Here is a 19,224-nt window from a genome sequence, read left to right as displayed (position 1 = left end):
GGGGAGAGAATTGGAAAAGTTAAAGTGAGAAAACTCGTGGGTTGAGATAAAGACAGTTTAATAGGTAAAGCAAAACCCACATGCACAAGCAAAGCAAGGCAAGGAATTCATTCACCACTTCCCATTGCCAGGCAGGTGTTCAGCCATCTCCAGGAAAAGCAGGGCTCCGTCACGCGTAATGGTTACTTGGGAAGACAAACGCCATCACTCTGAACGCCGCCATCCCCCCCTCTCCCTCTTCCCCCAAGCTCCTTATAAAGTGAGCATGACATCACATGGTATGGAATATCCCTTTGGTCAGTTGGGGTCACCTGTCTTGTCTGTGTCTCCTCCCAACTCCTTGTCCACCCCCAGCCATCCCGCTGGCAGAGCAGTGCGAGAAGCAGAAAAGGCCTTGGCCCCGTGTAAACACTGCTCAACAACAGGTCCATAGAACCAAAACATCTCTGTATTATCAATGCTGTTTCCAGCACTAATCCAACACATATCCCCATACTAGCTACTATGAAGAAAATTAACCCTCTCAGCTGAAACCAGGACACTGTGAGACCCGCTTAACCAGATTTATGAGTTTTACTTCTGCTACTGGTCAAAAAAACCCCAGCCTTACCAGAACTGAAGAAAAAGAATCCACATGATTTGGATCCCATTTTGACCTAGGAATGACTTGTTAGGTTATGTTTCTTCTGTGTTATCCCATTTGACAAGAATCATTCCACACTGTTGCCATTGAACCAAGGAGTTTTCAGTCTAACTCAGGAAAAAACCCAACAGCTGAGCCTTAGAACCAGGCTAAGAAAGATTACTGCTGCAGTGTTGGGCAGTGACATCATATGGACAAAACTTTACTGCAGAAGCCATGCTGCCATTGCTGTTCCCCTTTGTGTTCATCTGTCTCATTCCTCTCTAGCCCGGCTGGCCGGCACAGGTAGGGAGCAACTGCTCATCCATGTTCTCTGTTGTCTATTCCCTCTTACAAAGGCTGAGGCACTGGCACCACACTGGGAGGTCAGGAGTGTACCTCCAAGTGACAGTGGCCACATATCCAGTACTGGTTGAGTTAATTTACTGGTGCCTGATTTATCCATCAGTAGTTCAGAGTAATGATGTTTATCTCCCTCCGTAAGTTCTTATAGGACGCATGGATAGGCAGTGCTACGTACAAGTTCAATATTCCGTTTCAAGCAAAGCACCGGAAATGCAAGCTGTAGGTGGCCCATCAGCTTTTACACCTTGGAAGCAAAACATGACAAAATTGGCATTATAAACTGCTTGGGTCTCCAGGGCATGAAGCCCATTCTGGAAGATCAGGAATAGGTAACCAGAGACTGGCACAGTGGTTTCCCTGGCCTCTTCCACAACTACTGCTGCGATTGCTTCTGCCATAGTCTCTTCTGTCCCTAGTAATGGTGGCTGCATCAAGAATGGGGACAGGGACCACGGGAGCAGCAGCAGCAGACAGGGTTGTGATTAAAACACATTCATTTTAAACTCCTTTTGGAGGCAGGAATGTGGATCCTCTAAAATAAAGAAAGATACAGTGAATATTGGGAGAGAGATGAGCTGGTGACTCAGAGAGCAAATAAAACATGTCTTAGATCAAAGATGATGTGAAAGTATCAAGATGCTTTCCATTTTACAATTGTAAGATGTGTTTTATATATTTAGTAAAGGAGCCCCTTTTCTCCTGGAACTGTAACTACATGAAGCTCCTTACAAATCTAATAAGTATCTGTGCTGAGGTGGCTAGCTACCAGGCTATGTCTAAAAAAGAATAACGATCTCTTCAAGTTAAGCATTCAACATGTGACTTGTAGGGTCTTGGCCCCCAGAATACAGACGTGTCCTGTGGGAAATGTGGGCAGCCACAGAGCTTTCAGGGAGGAGAAAGGAAGAAGCCTAAATACCAATCCCCTTTTTGGAAAGAGGTGATAAAGTCAGGTTAAATGTCATAATAGATGCCTAAATCTTCAAGCTAAAAGGCAACAGGCTTCCTAGCATTTTAGAAAGCTTTTGGTTGGAGATGTTGTGGAAGGACAAGCAGTGGATGAAGAACCCGTAGAATTAGGAGGCATTTAATGTTGTAACATTCTTATCAAAAAAAGAACTTGCCGAGGCACTGATCAAATCTTTTTCTAAGTAAGAATACTAACTGTACAAAATAGTGGTAAAAGTAACAAAAAATTGGGTAGCAAATGCTCTCTCCTGGCTCACTGTAAAGCAGGCAGAGTTCTGCGGCAGATATCCACCAGCTGGGGTAGGCACAAAGGCATCCTCTGAAATATTGCACGTGTTGGTCACTGCAGAGGAAACCACTGATAACTATTCGCTCTATCATTGGCTGAGATCAGAAAAAACAAGGAAACCAAATCATCAGACTAATTTGCCACGCACTTTGTCTAAATAATTTCTTCCAGAGAAGGAGAAAACGTTATTAAATAGCCACCATAATATTTTCTAAATGTGAGACATTTCAGTGTTTCCATGGGAGCAAAGGAGGGCTTCCAAGTATTACATGAGACACTAGAGCTAAGGATTGAGTTTAGTAAAACACTTGGACTATTCGTGTGGATTTCAGTCCTTCTGCACTCCCATTATCTCCAGTACTCCAACACTGTGAGGGCAGTTGGGGCAATACAGAATTATATGCAGTAAATAATAAACAAAAGGAAGCGATACATTTGTGTTTCTCTATATAATCTCATTTCCCAAACCAAATTGTACTTGTCTTTTTCAAAAGAAATGATCGGGGATTAAGTTATGTATCATGATAACCTAGTTCACCATGAAGCTGATGTTCAGAGGCTCAAGAATCCAAAGTTCAGATATATGGTTCTTTATTAAAGTGATAGGTTTAAGGCTTATCAGATAGCAACATGTTATTAAATTGAATAGAAGCTCTGCCTTTGTTATCTCCCCCCCCCCCCCCCCCCCCCATCTATTATTGCAATTTCCCTGAAAAACTGTGTTTTAAATATGCTGTACTGGATATGAGATGATCCAAAGCACCATGAAGAATCCTGGCTTGACTTGCTTTTTCAACATAAGATTTATTATTAACGCTTGCTCCTCTGTCTCACAGAGACCTTGGTGTGAGGCATAGTGTAATTAGACAACGGATTCTCATTTCTTCCCCAATTTATGACCCAAGTGCCTCAATATAGGCACTCAAAGGTGGAGGACACAAAGGTGGAATTCATCTGTGTGAAGGTACCTACAGTGCAAGTGTGTCCATCTGAGCAAGAGTGATTATTTTTGTAGCCAAGGCAGAGCTAGTTTTTGGAGTTCAAGGAGTTATCATATGGAGGATGTCAACATCTGATCAGAAGAACGCTGCCCTTATCTCCACTGATATATGGACCAGAAGACTATTTATTCATTGATTGTAATGGCAGGTAGACAACTAGCTCAAAATGGTACACCTGTACTGCAGATAGTTGTCTACAAGTGTGATCGGTTTTATTGTCAGATCTCAGGAGACACCTCCATGTTACTAGTTCAGCATTTTACTTGATTTCAGGGCAACTACAAAATGTTGCCATCTAATAGCATCATATTAATTTGAATGGAGCTGATGATGCTATCAAAAGGTATTCATATTGCAAAGGTTCTGCCAGGTGGCTGCCTTTGTTAGTCATGTCACAAGAAAGACCAAAACCAAAATGAGCCTAGAGATCAATTTACCTCCTCACACCCAGATGACATCTCTGACCTTACAAAGAGGGAATGATCTCTACATCTAATCTCTCCATGTGTCCCATCTGTGCGTGCTGAACCTTTTCAGGTTTCATCTCCTTTGTGCTTAAAGGTGGATTTGCGAGAAAATCCTTAATTAGGCAGAATTCTCGAGATACTCAGTTAATACAATCCTAAGAGTCAATGTACAACATAGAAAGATATATCTTATTACACAGAGAGTTAGGACTGGAGGAAAAACCGTCAGGATAATACCTAAAATTCTTGGTAATATTGTGTGGAGAAAAAAACTATAATAAGGAAAGAGAGAGTGGCATGTTAGGTATCTCTGCCATGTACAGCACGTGAAGTCCTGCTTTCCTAAGAGACTGCACAATTATAAAAACTTTGCAAATATAATCTGTGCAAAATGATTTGCACCTGATGCTGGCAGTTACTCTTTTCCACATGAGCAGAAGCACTGCAAGAAAAAAGGAAGCAACGATTCTGGTCAACACCTTTCCCTCCCAAGTGTTTAAATGAAAAGTGAAAGCGACATAATGATTTAATGGAAAAAAACAGATTTGACCTTTTTGATGAAAAGTGTCCTTTTTCTGTCAAAGACGTCAGGTTCGTGTAAGATAAAGAAACAAACTCTGTGTGCCTCCAAGTCCTGTGGCCTGTGCGGGGAGGTCAGGGGTGTCTCTGGCTTCCCGGGTGCATTTCCCGAGTGTAGAGAAAACAGGGAGCATGAACCGGCCGCCCCAGGAGCCTCCTCAGCACACGCCGGCTCCTGCTGGGAAAACACTCTGGTTTGACAGTATTAATTCTGCATGTACCAACATAATTGAGTTCCTGAGTGCATCTTTCCATTACAATTTTTAAATTATCCTAAAGGCAAGGATACAAGGGAGCACAGAGACTCACTGGGACACTTGCAGAGTACTTGGCATCCTTCTCCCTGGACCCAAGAGGAGGGTACGAGCAGGGGTTACCTGCACCAGCTGCTGGGCTGGCACAGGGCATAGGACCCATGCTTTCCTGCACTCCTCCAGCTCCAGGTTTGCAGGCTCTGGGAAACCACGCAGGCTGTCTTCCCACCCTGGGAGTATGCTGGAGTACCTTCAAGTGAGGTCTTCCAAACCACCAAGGTAGGTACCCATCATCCCTTCCCTGGATGTGGCCTTGGAGGGAGTCTGGGTCTCTTTTGTGAGACAAGTGGTTAAAATCCCTTTCCACAAGCTGCTAGCTGGGATGGGAACATTTCCAAAAATGGGGGCTGAACCCCCTCAGCAATGAGAAGCTAGATCATGTAGGGATAGGTGTATAAAGTAGAAAAATAGCTTGGAGATGAGATGAGAAGTAATAGGAGTTTCTTTCTCATTTTTTATAGCACATGTAGTAGCTGAGACTCCTTTCAGTGAGCTCATTAGCAGGAGCTAGGAAATACAGCGGCAGTAGGCCTGTCTCTTGATGTCTGGTGTTTTATGGGAGAATAACAATTATTCTGGTTCAAAACATAGCACTAACCCATCTCAGTCTTGCTGAGCTCTGTGCTTGACCTGGCACTATTACAGTATCACCAACTTCTCACATTAAGAGCTGCCTAAAAATGAGTCAATATATCTACACGTATTTTCACTTTAACCTTTTTGGGGGTTTTTTACCAGCCCTAATCATGACACTTTCAATGTAACATTTTAAAGCATCATTTTCTGATGATAGAGGTTTATCATAGGATAATTTGTTAAGACAAGAATATAAACCACTTATTTAATAATAATCTCCTCTAATGTTAGTGGTTTATGACTAACCACACCTTAGTCATCTGGTTGCTTTTTCCTTTTTTTTGATCTCTCCAACTTGATCTGGGAGTATAATTTCCAGCAGGTTTGGAAATGTTCTTCTAACCAGACTACAAAATAAAATAGCTGGTGTTTTAGCTGGTACGAATCCTCAAGCTCAGATGCCTGCTTTCATTTAAGTGAAAAAGCCAGAGCAAACCAACATATTGCTAATTAGCAGAAACACTGTGATAACATATGCCAAACATTTGGATTAATCAGTTATAAAACAAATATTTTAAAATGTGCTTTCTTCATACTCTGTGATTTATAGGTATTATATGACAGAAAGAGGCAACTCATTTTTCAAAATTGAATTAATCTGAAATGAAGAGCATTTGAAACTGTTCATTCTTTGTCTTTTTATTAATCTTCTTAACTTGAAATTCTTTTCTGTCTTGCAATTGTGTACTAAGCATGACAGAATACTTCCATCATATTACAGAAATATTTTCCAAGCATAATACAACGATCTTTATGCTCATCTGTCCTGTAAATTACAGAATCCTGTGCATATTGGAGATACCAATTATAAGAATTAAGCCGTGCAAGCATGCCTTCTGTTAATTTACCTTTGATCTTTTGTGTAACTATGTTTGTCATCAGAAAGGATTCATCTCTTCATTTCAGTGCTTTTCACTGAAAGCATTTGCACAAAGAAGGATGCTCGCTCCCAAGACAGACCTGTCCCTGCTGTATCGCATAGGCACCCTTGTTTGCCTTCAGTGCCTGTCTCAGTGTTACGTGCAATGAGGCAACAGCAGTGAAGAGATGAGAAATCACAAACACTCTTTGTCACAAAAGGAAATGGCTGCAATTCTGTCATTTTAATAGTGGGAGAAGAAACATATGAGACAGAAATAACACCAGCTCTGACACTTCTGCGTGACCCCAAGGACTAGAGAAGGCCAACACACAGCTCCTCCCTGCAGCAGGCTGTGTCCCTAGTGTTCCTGGCTTCTCAGTTAATGCTGTTTTGGTTTTGGGCAGCTTGTGTACCTCTGGAGAGCAATACTAACCCACTAAAACCATGGCTTTACATAGCAGCCCCTTAGGCTTCCAGGATGGGCATCTCCCACATCTCTGGCAGGTTGTCCCAGTGTAGTTCGTGGCTGTTGCTCCTCTGCTGGGAGTGTGGCAATCCTGAAATGAGCTGGGTTTCATCCTCTCTGAAACCAATCTTTCAAGGATGGCAGAGCGCCATGTGCTGCTACTGGAGCACCCTGTGGCTCCTCTTTGTCAGAAGGTGGCTCTGGGGAGATCTAATTGTGGCTTTCCAGTACCTGAAGGGGCCTACCTGAAAGATGGTGAGGGGCTGTTTATCAGGGAGTGTAGTGACAGGACAAGGGGTAATGGGTTGAAGCTGAAGGAGGGTCAATTTAGATTAGATGTTAGAAAGAAATTCTTTACTGTTAGAGTGGTGAGGCACTGTAACAGGTTGCCCAGAGAGGTTGTGGATTCCCCCTCCCTGGCAGTGTTCAAGGCCAGGTTGGATGGGGCTTTGGGCAACGTGGTCTAGTGGAGGGTGTCCCTGCCCATGGCAGGGGGGTTGGAACTAGATGATCTTTGAGGTCCCTTCCAACCCAAACCATTCTATGATTCTATGAAGAAACAAACCCACTCCCTCAGCCTCTCCTCACACCACTGAGTACCTTGGCAGCCTGCCGCTAGACCCTCTCCAGTTCCTCCACATCCCTCTTCAGCCAGGGGCCCAAACAGGACACCATTCCAGCTATGGCCTAACCTGCAGCAAGCAGAGCTTGATCTGCAGACCACTCTTCCAAATATAGCTCAGTTCCCCATTTCTGCTTGTTCCCAGTCAGAGCGCGCTGTTGGCTCATGTTTGCCCAGGGCTGACCACCCCGGGCAGCACTCTGCATCTCTCCCTCTTGAACTTGCCTTCTCTCTGGCAGGGTCACAGCAGCCCCCTTTCCCAGCAGGCTTAGGTAGCTGTGATGGCATTTCCTGGAGACTGGAGCACAGCCACATGGCCCACAGCCACAGCCAAAGGTGTCCCCATCCACACTGCCCTCCCACCAAGGACCTTTGTCTGCTTTACAGTCACATTGGGGCACAACTCAACAGTGACAGGGCTGAAGCAGGGCTTCCTCAGCCCACCTCTGTCTTGCCCCTGTGTTGGGACATCCATGCTCTCCCTCAGCATTGTCACCTGTTCTGCTTGGAGGCAGGGGGAAGGGTAAAGGGCTGCTCACTCTCACAGTGGCACACATGGCCATGCTAAAGCTTGTGGCGATGGGACAAGAAGTGTGGGGAAGGTTGTCTCATGTGGATATTCACCATGAAAGTGCTTCTACTCAGCTCTGTTTCTGCTTGGTACCTTCAGCATTTGCAGGTCAGGGTAGAAGTAATGAGGTTGCTGGGGCAACTAGAAAGGCCCGAGGTTTTGCAAGCAGGTGATCTGCTTTTCTGGCTTCCTCTGTGTCAGTTAAAAAAAAAACGAACAAAACATATCAGGTATCTCTCTCCAGCCCTAAGCCCTGCCTCCATGGTGAAGTTCATACAAGTAAATTTGCTTTCCCTCCAAAACATTCATTGTGCCTCTGGTCCCTGACTCTTGCTAATCCCTGAGTTCTTACTGGGGTTGCCACAGACCACAGTTGTGTCAAGGTCAATGGCACCAATTTCCCAGCACAGGTAACGGTGTGTCCGTGCTAGCGTCCCGGCACAGGATGGCTGACAAGGGCAGACCTGCTTGCCTCCTGTCCTCCTTGGACACAGCTAGGCTGTGCCACAGCACTGACACTGAGATGGGACCTCCGCACCAGTCTCTTTGCCTACAGGTAGCGTGTACTGGGGAGCTGTTGAGATACCCCAGCACAGACACCCCCTGCTCTCTGTGGGGTGGTTGGGTGGCCCTGCTCCTCACCTGTGGCTTCTGCAAGAAGAGTAAAGGTGTTTTGTGTTGGGCAGCCTCTGAAGAGTTTTGTCTCTGGCCACAAAGCAAGCATATGGTACTTCAAAACACATGGCTGATAGGGATGTGTGCGGGGGGACGAGCTGAACTCTAGCTCCCAGGAACAACCCCTCCTGGGATCCCACCAGGCTGGGGGTGCTTGTGGGTGCTGGTGGTGATGGTGTGGGCACAGAAGCGCGTGTGGGTACCAGCAAGTGGGAAGGAGAGGGGTAACACCAAGTCAGTGGTCAGCATTTCTCAGAGCAGGCTCCCCCTTTGCCCCGACCCTGCTAAGGGGTGCTAAGCGTGAATAGCTGAGGCATATAAAAGAGTGCTGCAGCACTGGGAGGGAAAGTAAGTCCTTCCCAGAGATGTGCAGGAGTCTATGGCTGTGCGGGAAATCAAACCAAAGCGTCTGATTCCCAGTACAGTGCTTTAAACTGTCAGACAGTCTCCTCTCCAGAGAGCTAACCTATTGTTTGGAAAGAAAATGCCTGAGAGCTACAAATAAGCACGGAAGGGTATTCTTGATGTTTTTTCCCAGAGGTTGGTAATTTTATTTTTTATAAAATGGCACTTTGAGGACAAAATTATCTTTCTTCTATGACACGCACTCTCAGGGGTAAGTAAAACTTCAGTTTTGATGACCTGGCAAAGAATTAAAGGGATGCAATACGTGCGCTGTTTTCATTTGTTCTCAGAGCTGTTCTCAAATGAGTGTCATCTGAAGTGATGCAGTAGGTAAATATATAACTAACAGGCCAAAGGGCTTTCCAGTCTACTGTGTACCTAGAGTGAGGACAACATGAAAATTCATACTTACCCACCGACCCCTGACACTCGTGACAAAGCTGCAGCAGTGCTACGAAGCACAGCCTTCCTGATAGGGACTTCTCCGTTTCCAGTTTGATTGCCTCAGTGCTATCTTTTAAAGATGTTTTAAAGAATCTTTTAAAGAACAGTCTTTGGTATGTTACTTTTTAGTGTACTTACTCTTTTAGCCAGGCTTGGCTTAAGAACTGAATAAAACTATATCTGGCCAAATGCAGCATTTGCCTTACTGGTTCCAACACGATGCATTTTTCTGAGCTTTTGATCAGCTGTAGCTGTGAATTAATCACCAAATTTTAGTGCTTTTCTCAGCTATCTGAATCCCAGTGTGGTTTTATATGACCTTTTGTTTACCTTAACTTTAATGGGGAGTCATTTCCCTACCTAAATCCTGTGTGTCAGGCCTATATCCTGTACATAGGCCTCTTCCTGAAGGATGTTCCAAAACCAGCAAATCAGTCTCCTGCAGTCTTCTGTATTAAATCAACTGGGGATTAAAGAAAAGAGATAATATGAGAAATTCAAGGATGGAAATGCTTCTCGCTTCCTACTGATGTGTGTCTGGAGGTTCACTGAGAAAATCTCTTCTGGAGTGCAATTTGTGGCCACGCAGAGCTGTATTGCACAGTCCCTTCATCAGCCAGGGTCCATGAGGTCACATTGGCACGAGGCAATGGGGTGACACGCTGCAACCAGCAGTCCTGGATGGGACATAGCAGCATTAGTGCAATACTGCAATCAAGTGAATTTGTGGAGATTTGTAACAGAAATATTAAGATTGATATTAGTAAATTATGGATTGAAATGTTTGTATGAAAGCCACAGATGAAACAATAGAATAGAGTTTAGAAGGAGAGGTAAGATTAATACCTCTATGTGTGTGATTTCATTCAAAGGAAGAGGAGGAACAAACTGACCTTAAGATAAGTGACAAGAAGATGAAGAACAGGACTGGAGCCATAAAATAACCATAGAAGGAAAGCAAGACTTATGAGGGGTGAGTTAACATACTGCAGCAAAAGATCCCAAACAACATCCGCTTCTAAAGGGCACCAAAGCAAACCCACATCATTTCCTGGTTGCTAGCCCTGGACATGTATGTTTTAGTGCTTCTGAGCACATGTGTGTGAACATGTGAATGGGTAAAAACCAACCTGGAGATTTTGTAAATGAAAATCACCTTTCCCTTCCATAAGATCTCACAGTGAATTTTGTTATAGTAATTTGCTACAAATTGGCCTTGCTGAGATGCAGGAGTAAAAAGCATTCAATGATTCAATAATTCTGCTTTCAAAAGGATCTCTCTCTGGGCCTACATCACATGTGAAGGTATAGCAAGTTGATAGGTGTCACCTCAAGGGTCTGGACGCTATATCCCACTGAGTTTGGTACCTGTGATCTGAAATATTTGAAGTAAGGAATAAAAGACTTCTGGATAGTATCTGAATTTTGTGCTGTCTCACTGAATATTAAGGGTAATGAAAGGATACCAATGTCAAAACAGGAACAGATACCATACTGTGCTGGTTTTGGCTGGGATAGAGTTAATTTTCTTCATAGTAGCTAGTATGGGGCTGTGTGTTGGATTTGTGCTGGAAACAGTGCTGATAACACAGGGATGTTTTAGCTCTTGCTGAGCAGTCCTGACACAGAGCCAAGGCCTCTTCTGCTTCTCACCCCACCCCACCAGCGAGGAGGCTGGGGGTGCACAAGGAGTTGGGAGGGTACACAGCTGGGACAGCTGACCTCAAGGGACCAAAGGGATATCCCATACCATATGATGTCATGCTCAGCATATACAGCTGGGGGAAGAAGGAGAAAGGAGGGGACATGTTTGGAGTGATGGTGTTTGTCTTCCCAAGTCACCATTACATGTGATGGAGCCCTGCTTTCCTGGAGATGGCTGAACACCTGCCTGTGATGGGAAGGAGTGAATGAATTCCTTGTTTCACTTTGCTTGTGCGTGCATGGCTTTTGCTTTACCTATTAAACTGTCTTTATCTCAACCCACGAGTTTTCTCACTTTTACTGTTCTGATTCTCCCCCCTTCCCACCGCGGGGGAGTGAGTGAGCGGTTGCGTGGTGCTTAGCTGCCAGCCGGGGTAAAACCACAACACACAACCAATCTCCCACAAAACCATTTTAGACTTGTGAAATAACAAAGACACATTGTCATCAGCCTTTCCAGTAACCTGCAACTGTTCTCTGTCGAATTTAATTCAATCCAACTGACACAGGCCAAATTCTAATTTTGGCTAGTTATGTTCTAATTTTGCTGAATTCTGGAATGATTTTGGTCCCTCAGCTCCAAATTTTAGGCTTCTCTTAATTTATAATCAAACTGGAGATATTAGCAGGCAATCTTTTAAATTACATCAGTTGCAGAATTAGTTACTGAAAAGGGAAGAATCTGGGGACAAGAAACAGACGGAGGAGGAAGATTTTTGGGCCATGTGTCTGACCAATAAACCCCTACAACTGAAGAAGGCTCAGAGGAGATGGTCAAGGATGATGCATCTATGAAGCTCAGGGAATAATGTAGGAAGTTACTGGAATAATGTAGGATGTGACTGACCACAGCTGTTGCAAAGAAGCTGACTTTTTTGCAATAGGACTCCTTTGCAAAGGAGGGTGGCCTTTATTTTAGATAAACAGCTATCAACAGTTGAGTGGAACGACTAGTAGTGTAAATGTTTCTTCTGGAGTTAATTAAAAGAGTGTGAACGTCTCCCTGAGTTAGCCAGACCACCATGGGAGAAGCAAATGCATGGCACAGCCAACACAGAGTATAAAAACTAGGTGACTAGCAAAAGTATTTCAAAGAGCGCAATGGGCTTGTGCTGGCTTCAACCCGTGTATTCCTTCCTGGCAATTGGGGATGCCCAGGGTCATGATGGTGAGTATGTTACGGAGACTGATGATGGGAATCACATTGGTATTGTGATTAAACTGTTTATTGCAATTGCTAGATATATTTTGCTAAGTGTAACTTACATTGGTATTGTGATTTCAGTATATTTTGTATCACTCTGCTAAATCAGAAATCCCATTTGATATTAAACATTACACCCTCCACATGTGGAATATCTAAAAGAACCTCTTCAGGGAGAACTGGATTCTGACAGGTCATTCTTGTCTTTTCCCAGTACTGGGTTGCCCTGGGGATGCTGTTAATCTCTGAGAAAGTGATAAGAAACAGTGTTAGCTTGCCAAAGCTGCAGTAACTCTGCTGTGAATGCAGTCCTGCGCACTCTGTCTCAATAACCCTTATAAATGGACCAAGCCAGAGAAATCATAATGTTCTTTCTAATGCATATGATAGGACTTTTAATGGGATTTTTTTTGCCATTGTAATCTTTCTTTGTGGTATGATGATGATGATGATGATGATGTGCTTCTCTTTTTAAATTGATTACATTTAATGTTTGGGCTCTTGGGAAATCCTGGGACAGTGGATTTGGAGATGCCTACTTCCTAAATTTTCTTGGTTGTTTTGAAAATTTCTTCTCATGAGTACACTAAAAGCAATTCTTCTGTTAAAAGTTTGCTGGAATACAATCAAACTCTTACTCTTGGGTACACCTCTTTTAAATTGATGGCAGAAAGTACAGCTCATTGCATGCTGTTCATTGCAGTATTCCTTAAGTGAAGAGAGAGAGTTTTACCTGTCTGATCCTGCACATTTTAGAACAAGAGAGATTCAAATAACATGTTTCTTTCTTCAAAGACTGTAGAAGAGGCCTATAAACCTTTCAGAATATATAGTATTTAATTTTGTATTCTTAGCATGGACTGCAATAAACATCATGTACTGAAGTGTTATGAACAAGTTTTTCATCTCCTGTGATGAGGCATGTGACTCCCATAACCTCATGGAGTATTAAAAGGATCTGCCAGTGGAAGGCACAGGGGCTGTTTTCCTCTGGCTGTGTCGTCTTAATAACCAATTCCCTTTTCAGTGGGGATAAATTAGAGAGAAAAGACTATTTTGAATACTGTTTTTCATAAAACCTCTCAGTCCTGCTACATCTGGGCCAACTTATGACTCCCGGGTACACTGCATTATATACACATTGCACATCTTTGCAATATAAATAAAGTCAGTGGTCTCTTCCTCTCTGTTTTTCTCTTTAGTTTAAGATGTAAAAACTGGGGTAGAAATTGCTGAATTTAATCTGGTATTTGTATGCATAAATCTAAGGGTAGATTTTCTTTCCTTACCCTTTCTAAGGGTAGATTTTTTTTCCTTTAAAAAATGAGTTTCCTTTAGAAATCGTAATCCAGTAGTCCCAGTTGAACCAGCACTGTTTGACAAATTACAAATGCCATGAAAGCAAATCATAATCCACTAGGGAACTCCCCTCTCCTCCCTGTTGTAAGGATATTTATAGTTAGAAATAAAAAATGCACACACAAAAAAGAAGATATAAATGGCAAATGATAAACAAGTGCTCAAGAACTGAAAGTCAGTAGAAATTTTTAGATGACCCCAAATGATTTTCCATTTTTTTAAAAGAACGGTCTGTCCACTTCGTGACTTGACCAAGGTAAGACAAAATAAAGAATGAGGCAAGCGCTCGTATGGCACTTGTCAAATACCAGGAAAGGAATGTGTGTGAACTTTTAGGGAGTTTCGCTATTAAGCATTAATATCTCTTAGTTAAAATCAGTCAGTCATAAGTGGGGGTGGAAATTTATGGCCTACAGATATCTGCCTGGAAGGGATGCTAATGGGAAATGGGCTGCAAGTCACTTCACTGCTGGTACAGAAAACACTGTAAACCATTGAATTTGGTGACATCTATGCCCTCAGCTGTTTTTCTTAACAAGGATAAATAGATACTCCCTGTGTTGTTTGTAGTGTCTAGTGGCAATATGAACCAGAGACCCATCTGTCTTGCAATATCTGACAAGTTTTAGATGCCCTGGGAAGGCTCAGAGGTAGACATTTGTGCACATGGGAAAACTGCTATACTTAGTGTAAAATCTTTAGACTTACAAAGATTTCAATATTAACAACTAAGTGCTCGATTCAGAATCAGTCCTTTACTGTAAGATAGGTAGTGCAGGAGGAAAGAAAAGCTCAACAGCCAGGTTGCCTCCTCCTGTCTTCTGCAGCTAGTGACATGGAAATGGAAAGCAGAGGGAATGGAAGGGAAGGGAAGGGAAGGGAAGGGAAGGGAAGGGAAGGGAAGGGAAGGGAAGGGAAGGGAAGGGAAGGGAAGGAAGGGAAGGGAAGGGAAGGGAAGGGAAGGGAAGGGAGAAGGGGGAACATGTGTTACCACAGCAGTACAGGTAAAGGGAAGGGGAGCAGAGGGATGCAGCCTTGAAAGGGTGCTGATTCCCCTTCTGCCCACTGTGTCAAATATTGGGGTGAGGTGAGCTTGTACCCAGTGAGTGTATCACTCCCTGGGGCACAGGGTCAGCATGACAGCAAATGTTTTTACAGTGTGTTTGGAAATTAATAGAGTCTGTTATATGTGTTTCAAGGGCATGTTACAGAAATCAGTGCAATTTCTTGGTTCTGTACAGCACTGAGCTGAGGACTACATGGTGGGCAGTGCTGAGCAACATAGACTACAGCCTGGTACTGGGACTATGGTGGGTAGGGACTGACCTGCTGCCTCCAGAGGGTCTCAGGCTCTGGGGATGCCCCTGCCAGCCCTAGTCCTAGTATGAGACTTCATGTCTCCACAAGCTTCTGCCTCCTACTGCCTCCTGTGATGCTGGATCCTGATGCAGTACCAAAACATTTGAGGCAGGGGCTAGTGGAAGAGAGATGGTTATGCCCTTTTTGGGTTTTCCTCAGTAAAACTGGGTCTTCTCTGCAAGACAGGGGTGGCTTTCACCAGCAAATGACTTGGGATGCAGGTGTCACAGAGCAAGTCACTGGGAAGCAGTGAAGATCTGAGAATTACCTGCTCTGCACACTATTGACAGCACCACTATGGGTGCGTCAAAGGTTAAGGGCTGGAGATAGGTGCAGGTGTGAAAGGGGGAAAAAATCCCACATGCCAGTGCTTTGCAACAGCAAGTCATGTGGCTGCTGGCTCACTGCAGAGGTAAGTGAAGCTTAAATGGTCCCTGGTTAACAGAAGCAGCCTTTGGGTTATGAAATGATGTTCTTTTCAGGGTCCTCACATAAGTGAAGAGCCTTGAGGGAATAAGGTCATCCAAATCAGTGTGAGACTTCAAGAGAAATTCATCTACTTTTGAAGCTGGAGATCTAAGCCAACCTAAAAGCCCTGCTCTTTTTAGCCCACTGCTGTATTTATTACTTTTTTTTTTTTTTTCAGTTGGGCTTAGCTTTTAATGTAAATATTAAAATAACTGACTGTCCCTAATTTCTTGGGTCATGACTGGTAATAGGAAGAAGACTACAGCACAAACATGAACTTTACAAACTCTTACCATGAGCTCTCCCTCTACTCTTCACCCTAGGGACAATTCATCTCTGACTTACGAGTATGGTTCTCAGCAGACAGCTAATCTGTTCTATAAATAAATTGCTTTCTATTCTCTTGGGAAAAAACCCCAACAAATAAATGTACAATCTATGAAATCAATGTTCCAATCCAAAAGAGAAGCAAACAGCCAACACTTGGCATCTGGGTTAGTTTTCTTTACTTTTATGTCCTCTTGATGACATCTCTGCAAACCATCAGCTGTTTCAATGAAAGGCCATGCACCTTTTTGTTTTTCCCATGAAGGAGAATAAACAGTTAAATTTGCTTTTCGAGAATCCAGGAGAGTTACAGCTTATCTAAAGGCTACATTTTAATCTATTCTAGTCAGTGGGAATGTTAGAAAGGAGCAAGGAAAATCTCATCAGTGGTATTTTTCACATAAATAAAAGCTAGGATTTAGTCCTACTGTATGAAAGCCAGTAGAATAATTATTTTATCAATGACTACAACAACCAAAGTCTCCTGCTCTGAAGTCCGCCCTAGCTACAAGGACTTGTAAATCCTATTTTGGCCTGGGACTTGGAATTCCTCCTCACATTCTGCCACCTGCCCAAGGACTACAAACTGGTATTCAGTGGAGCCCTTTGTAGGTGAGGTACGGCAGATAATCCCCATCAAGTCATCCTTGGCACTCCACCAGTCGTTTGGCCACCAAGGCTGTATGCACCCCACAGTTTCTAGGAAGGCTCAGAGGTGCTGGCATGTGAGATGCACCCTCTCAGAGCCATTTCCACCCCTCTCACTAACTACAGTGATTTTCAGGACCATAGATATTCCCCTGAACAGTATTGTTAATCTCTCAATTTGGCATAATATGATCATGCTGTTATAATATTGATGTGACATTTGATATAAGATTGAGTCTGCTGAGCTAGATGAGCTGATTTTCTCAGAGAACTTTATTGATGCTGTAGGCCCACTACTACACTGTGCTCTTGACAGTGAAGCATAATCCTAAACAAGTTTTTGTTTAATTCATAGAAAATGCTATAGAAAAAAAAATATGCCTGATTTGTAATTCTGTTTTGGCAAGGATTAGCTAAACGTAGAAAGAATACTCCATGGAAGGCTGAATGATCACTGAGTTATGATCATCTGTATAGTAACCTAGGGGATTTAACCCAATTCTTTGATCCAGAGGTCCTGCCATGACCCCAAAACCTCCACTTGAAAGGCTGCATTGAGATCCTGGTGTTTGTCCCAGGACCACGCTGTCCAATGCAGTGGAAGTGACAGGATGTGATTTGTCCTATGTAATCTCTCATGCTCCCCACACTGAACCGACCATTACCAGGCTGTAGTCCACCCCAAGCCCAGCACTGCGTTTCTCACCCAGGAGGGGTGTTACAGCCTGCCTTAGAGCACAGATCAGGACCTTCTGGGACAGACGAATGGTTGCAGACCTCTGGGTCTTCCCTAGCAGTTATGGGGTGAGACATTTAATTTGGCTGTGAACAGACTTTGCCCAGAAAATGGCTCAATGATTGTTCAGGCATCAGCACTGCTCCAGAAAGTCTCAAGCTCTTATATGTTTCTGACACGTGTGTGACATGAAGCGGGGGGAACAGATTTCTGCACTGTCCTATAACGAGCCTGAGTGTTTGGTTCACTTTCTAGGATATCCTGCAAAGAAAACGTGTTTGCAAATGTGCTGCTTAGGGACATGTTGTGGATCACAGCTTCTGCCCAGCCTGTGTCTGGAGATGACAGAAGTAAATTATAAAGACTCATAGGTATGAGCCAGTCTGCAGATTCAGATGGTCAGTTTACGGAGATGGGTCTGAAGACCAAGACAGAGTATGGTCCATTAGAGGAGAAGGTGATTCTGAGCATCTGTAGACACTGCTGCACATTTTGAGCTACAAGCTGCATAGGCAGATGTAGACAAAAAAACCCCTTGCATAGTCAAAAGTTTTGGTTCATAGTGAGGAATGTACATTGATAACAGCTAGCGGCAGGTCAGTGATATCCAGACTTACTGTCTCCTCTCTAAATCTTTCTGTCTCTGGATGAGACCTCTGTAGGTACTTTTCAAATACTCTGGCTATAAATATACAATGTTGTAGAGGAAAAAAAAAGGTCATGAGACATTGGATTTTCTATATGTGAAAGTTCAAGAGGAGACAGGAGGAAAGACAGATTGTTTTCCTGCCAATAAAAGGAACATACTTTAACCAACATGACGTTTCTCATCAAAGAGGAGACATCAAATCTCATTTAGATTTGTTTTGAACTATGCTGGCACAGTCTGGCCTTGAGAAAAGTTGACATACGAAAAATTTCCTTCTCTATTGGCATGAAACAAAACACTCAGGATTCTTATGCAATGGGGATGGCATAGACTATCTGGATCTTAATTGCATGTCACTGTATCTTTGTTAAAAAATTAGCAAAATAGATAGATTGATAGATAGAAGGATGGATAGCTAGATATCCAGACAGACAGATGTGTAGGTGGGTAGGTAGGTAGATAAAGGAGTGGGCAAATTACCTGCTAGCCTCCATTGTCAGTCAGTTGCATGACACCTAAGGAGATTTTCACAAGACACAAAAATTCCTATTTGCAGGTATACTTACAACTATAAAAGTACAAAATCGTGAATCTACTGAGTAGGTCGCCATTCATTTTTCTGCCTGTTCCATGAAAATGACCCCAAGTAGCAGATTTGAGCAGGAAGGTTATCATTTGTAGAAGGTAAGAGAGCAGACCCCAGAGGGCCGCTCAGATGAACTCCTGCATTGTTAGGAGTATTAATAACCAATCCTTTGTAAAAGGAGATTCCTGCTCTCATCCTGTGAAGAAAGATGTCTATGCTGACTCATCTTACTGAATGTTAGCACTTGGGATTTCCAAATAGCAAAGCAAAGCTATAGGCCTTGGGAAGCTGACGTTATGACAGTCACAAAGTCTGTTTCTTTAGAAAGAGAGTTAATTTTCCTTTATCACCCTGCTTTATACATGTCAGATATCTTTGAGGCATGGAAATTAAATGTAGCTGTCGAGCTGCTTTTATTTGACTCTTGCAGAACACCCTATGCCTCAGCAGCAAACAGGGAAATCTCTGTGGGTCTAACATTTTCCCCCTCTGGAGAAGGGCTTTTTGCGCTCCATTTGATGATTCAGCACCAGTACTTTTTTTTTTTTTTTACTCCCCCCCTCCCCAAGTCTGAAATCTGAATTCAATTACTACTTAGCCAAAACCCAGTTGTCCTCAGACTCTCTTACCAGCTGTTTCTCTCTTTTAAAAACATTCATATTCTACTCAGACTTTTTATGAGCTATTCCACTTGTTCAGGACCCCAATTTGCAATTAGTCTAAAGGATATTTCCTTTTAAGGTATTGAGGCTATTTCTGAAATGGCTGCTGCTAAATCATGTGAAGCAGAACACCACACAGCTTTCTTCAGTTGCAGGGAGTACTGGATAGGACACTTGAAGAGGTCATTTTCCTCTTCACTTTAGCTGCTCATGTTTTCTTTCAAAATGTTTAAA

This window comes from Balearica regulorum, chromosome 1, assembly GCF_011004875.1.
Source record: "Balearica regulorum gibbericeps isolate bBalReg1 chromosome 1, bBalReg1.pri, whole genome shotgun sequence".
NCBI lineage: Eukaryota > Metazoa > Chordata > Aves > Gruiformes > Gruidae > Balearica > Balearica regulorum.
This window is presented reverse-complemented; position numbering follows the sequence as displayed.